Below are 5,337 nucleotides of genomic sequence, written 5' to 3'. Positions count from 1 at the left end.
TTAATACCGACACACTTATGCAGCCTTATGTGTATATATATATTATTATTATTATTATTATTATTATTATATATATATATATATATATATATATATAGGTGTATACTTATGTCCACAATTACATGTAATATGTATACATGCTACCAGAAAGGACAGTGGACATTTACACAAAGCTTAGTTCGTGTTTAATATGTATACATGCATTGTTTACTTACTCACTCTGTTGTGTAGATTTGTGCGGGCGAGCCAAGCCCCGGGCAAGTTCAAAGCAGTCGTTTTCTCAGACGAAGAGGACAACCATGAGGAGAATCCCGCGCCAAAGGCCACTGTGTACGTTGGTGTTTATGCATCTATATTTATTCGGCATGCTATTTGTCCCGTTTTTTGTTTTTTTTCAATGTTTGTAGTACACATATGCAACTATACAGGTCTGGACTAAGTGTTCAATCTTCAGCAACCTCTAAAGTTATAGGTTCTTATGTTGTTGTAGGGATCTGGTATTCCGTTCATCTCTACTGATGTTTGTAATCACAACATCAGCGACCATTGTATCTGTAGATCGCACGTGTGTTCACTTCTAGGTGGTAGAAGAAGATCATTCTGCTCGATATTTCATTGTCCTTTATGCTGTGAAATTTCATAAGAGTCGAGTGTTGCTAACATCGTGGATTTTAACATGTGTCGGGCCCATATACTTCAGCGAACTCAGACGTATGAAGCAGAGCTGTAGGTATATGTTAAGAATTGCAGTCATATTTAGATTGCAGGACAATCAAACTGTTTATGCTACCTGGTGTCTATGTCCCAAGTTTTTTCGTTCAATCGAACCGACTTGCCTCAGTGTCTTAAATAATAGTTCACACGTTGTATGTATCACCTGTGTACTGACTCAGTCAGACCCTTTTTATTCTAATGTGCAGTGAAAACAACACACTCAACAGCGCAAGCAAAAGAAACAGTCCGCGCGCCGATGCACGGCGGAGATTTATCAGCGACGATGAAGGGGTGTGTATGTGCGCTTTAGTCGCAGGCGTAGTAGTAGTAGTGTCTGTGTGTTGATTTGTGGTAGTGCATGTGTATTAGTCGCAGGCGTAGTAGCGTCTGTGTGTTGGTTAGTGGTTGTGTATATGTTGGTGGTTGTGCATGTGTGTTAGCTGCAGGCGTAGTTGTTCCATGTGTGTTGGTAGTTGTTGTTCCATCTGTGTTGCTAGTGGTTGTGTATGTGCGCTTTAGTTGCAGGCGTAGTTGTGTCTGTGTTGGTAGTGGTCGTGTCTGTGTTGGTAGTGGTTGTGCATGTGGGTTAGCTGCCGACGTAGTTGTGTATGTGTGTTGGTAATGGTTGTGGTTATGTATGTGTTTTGCTATTGTTTGTGTATGTGTATTGGTTGTGATTGTGTGTGTGTGTTGTTAGTGGGTGTATATGAGTGTTTGTTTCAGGTGTAGTTGTGTATGTGTGTTGGCGAGGCTTAAATATGAGTGTTTGTTGCAGGCGTAGTTGTGTATGTGTGAGGGTGGGTTGTGCCTGTATATGTGCAACAGTTGTAGTAGTCGATTTGGGTGTGAATGTGTGCCATTGCAAAGTGCGCGGATTTGCCTGTACTTGAATATCAAAGTATGTAATCGCTGGTTTGTACTTGTGTTGAACTTGAGTTCGTAAACGGTTTATACTTGTATTAAACTTGAGTTTATAAACGCTGGTGTATACTTGTGTTCCACTTGAGTTCGTAAACGCTGATATATACCTGTGTGAACTTGAGTTTGCATGGTTTTAATGCTCGAATCTGCCGATTCATTCAGATTCATGCGCTGTTCTGTAATACATGATAGGTCCGTTGGTAGAAGTACACGCCTGATTTGCACCTCCTAACCAACCCCGTCCCACTGCCTGACCACCCGCTCTATCCCACCAGTCACCCGTGCCCCGTCCATCCGCCGCACCCACGGCTGACCATGAAGTAACACACAAGGACAGCACACACAGGCACACAGACGCAGTTGATCATGCGCAAGTGTCGAGTATGGGCCATACAGACGCCTCGCAATCGCCCCCGCCAAAGTCACCCGAGGGCTCTCCAGTGCACAAGAAGAGTTCGAGAGCGAAAACTAAAGGTGTGTGATACGCAGACTACTGGATAGTATGTGAAGTTTTTAATTCCCTGGGTCGTGATACTTCATCGAATGGACAGTCCTATATGATATGTACTGTAAGGTAATCATTCGATTGGATCTATTCAGTGGTTACGCCACATACCATGGCACTACCGGATAGGTTGGGGGTTGAATGTGTGCCTCTTGCAGTATTGCAAGTCATGTACTTATGGAACTACGAAAATCGGATTCATCTATCATGTGAAAGAATTGACTTCGTCTATCGTTGCTGATGTGTGTTTTGATCCGTTTGCCGTAGAAGCTAAAGCATCCACCAGTTCGAAGACCAAATCCAAAGCTAAGGGCAAGACAACGAAGGCCCTTCAACGCAACGAAAGGGCCGAATATGCCCCAAAAGAGAGGGCTATGTCTGAACCATTGGTAGACGATCACGACAACGCTTACACTGACGAAAGAGACATGATTGCTAGAGAGAACGGCGAGGATACCGATTACAGACACACAGAAGGTGGGTTAGGATAGCCTGTGCTTCTAAAGCTCGAGTCGTTTCCCGTGGGTAGGTACAAAGTGTACACGCTACATCTTGTTAAATTATAAACCCCGCACTATAAACCCACACAAAAACGCCACAGATATGGAGGGAGACGAGGATGACGCCGCTGGTGAGGATGATGAATATATGGCCATGCTAGCCGCACGCACTACAAAACCCAAAAAGGTCAAAACCAGCCCTAAATCTAAGAAAAAAGACAAGAGCAGCACCAAAACCACAAAACGGGACATGGCGGCGGCAAAGGCTGAGGCCAAAGAGAAGAAGAAGAAACGCAAGTCCACCGGGTCTATCCCCGATAAGGTTGGTTCATAGGGCTATGATGCATATAATCAGGTTTTAGGGTTCATGTTTGTTGTGTGCGCCCCACAGAAGTAATTCCACCTCGCATACCTGTCCAGCTGACTGGCGTGTGCAGGTGTGTGTGTGTGTCTGCTTGTGTGTATGTGTATATGTATGTACGTGCGTGTGTGCGTGTATGTGTATATGTGCATATGTACGTGTGTATGTGCGTGTATTTCCGCTTGTGTGCATGTGTACATGCATGCATGTGTGTGTGTATGTCTGCGCATATGCATGTGTATACGTACACGTACGTATGCATGTGTGTGCATGCATGTGTGTGCATGTTCGTGTGTTTTTGCATTCGTATTGCTATAAGCGAGAACTTCAGCTGAACGTTTGTACCAATATATTCTTGCTATTCCTGTGGTGCCTCCGGCATTCTTCCGCTACTACTGCGCTGCACATACCCATGTCTATTCAATTTGGTCATATGAGGCTAACTTGATAATATATATATATATATATATATATATACTATATATATAATATATATATATATATATAATATATATATTATTATATTATATATATATGTATATATTAAAAAATATATTTATGTATGTATGTAGGTATGTATGTACGTACGTATGTATGTACGTATGTATGTATGTATGTGTGTGTGTGTGTATGTAAATATATATATATATATATACGCACACACATCCGCACACCCACACACACGCGCGCGCATGCGGCCATGGAAATTCATATACGCACATTTACTGATACACACAAACCCTGTCATAATCTTTCAAGTATATACATACCTATGCACTTCTCGCAGGGAAGGGTGAGATAGAGGCTCTCCGGCGCCAAATCGACGCCCTTAAAGCTGAGAATGAGAAACGCGAGCAGGAAGCACGGCAAAGTGCAGTGGAGTGCGAGAAACGTGAACAAGAGACTCTGCGCACGCAGAATCAGTTGCTAGTGGCAACCAGGAAAATGGAGGCTATCAGTGCCGGTCGACGCACGTGCGCAGTGGGGTGGGCCGTGGTGACTGCGATAGTCGTGGCGGTTGTGGCTGTTTTGTTTATGATGCTGATTGCACCACCCTCTCTGTTGCATGGGCCGGTTGCGGTGGTGGCCGATAGCTTGGTGGAGAAAGTCAAGGTGTGCTGTGTGTTGTGTGTTGTAATGTGTAGTGTGTTGTGGTCTGTGTGGCTGTTGGTAGCCACTTCAGAGACAACAAGACGTTTCTTCATGCGTTCGTATCGAATCTATTACATCCGCAATGACCTTTACATACACAACTGATAAACATCAGTATCCAAAACGTTTCATCGTATGGCTGTATCGAATACGTCCTCTATATCCTGTTAACACACATTTGTGCTTAGCCACTCTCTCCGGGATTAATGGGACAGCCGCGTCTTGTACGAGACAAGAAAGTAAAATATGTATAACTACATAAAAAGTAAACTTTACCTGACAACAGTACAGCTGCCATTTACTTATGAGAACGTCCTGAAGTCCAAACGTCCTCGCATCGGCACCCACACACTCACTCACTCACTCACTCACTCACTCGCCCACCCACCCACATCCTCACCCACACAAACAAACACACAAACACACACCCACAGATACTGGAGGTGCCTCGTTTAATGGTCAATGAGACGTACTTTGCCATGTTTCCGCCTGAAAGAGGGGTAGAAATGGGCCTAGTAGGACAGCGTCTGCGCGCGTCTGAGGGACTCGTGGCCAAGCATCCCGTGATTATCATCCCTGGGTTTGTATCGAGCGGACTGCAGCTGTGGCAGGCACATCCAGGTAGGACGTTGGTCCTACTATCTGATGTACTATATATGTTTTCTATATATGTATATATATATATATATATTGTATAACTATTTAAGACTGTATTGTGAATATTCTAATGCCATGTATGTCTGAATGTGTATATTCTATAACCATTTCTGTCCATAAATGTATATCGAATCGTCTGTAGCTGTGTCACGCGCACCCAGGTTAGCCGGTGGTCTTGTCCGATGTACTATACAATGTATGTAAAATATTGTTTTATTATTTACATCTATGTGTATCTTCTAATTCCTTATCTCCATGTGTGTACATGCTATTAATATGTATATACATGAGTATTCTGGTATGTTATTCTTCTAGCAAATTCATTATGCTCATATATATATATATATATATATACTATGCGAAAAGAATATGTATATATATATATTATACCATGTATATATATATATATATATATATATGTGTGTGTGTGTGTGTGTGTGTGTGTGTGTGTGTGTGTGTACGTATATATTATATATATATATATATTATATATTATATATATATATATATATATATATAGTATNTAT

Source organism: Sphaeroforma arctica (genome assembly GCF_001186125.1).
Source record: "Sphaeroforma arctica JP610 unplaced genomic scaffold supercont1.1377, whole genome shotgun sequence".
Taxonomy (NCBI): domain Eukaryota; class Ichthyosporea; order Ichthyophonida; genus Sphaeroforma; species Sphaeroforma arctica.
The sequence above is the reverse complement of the archived record's forward strand: the minus strand, read 5'-3'. Positions refer to the sequence as shown.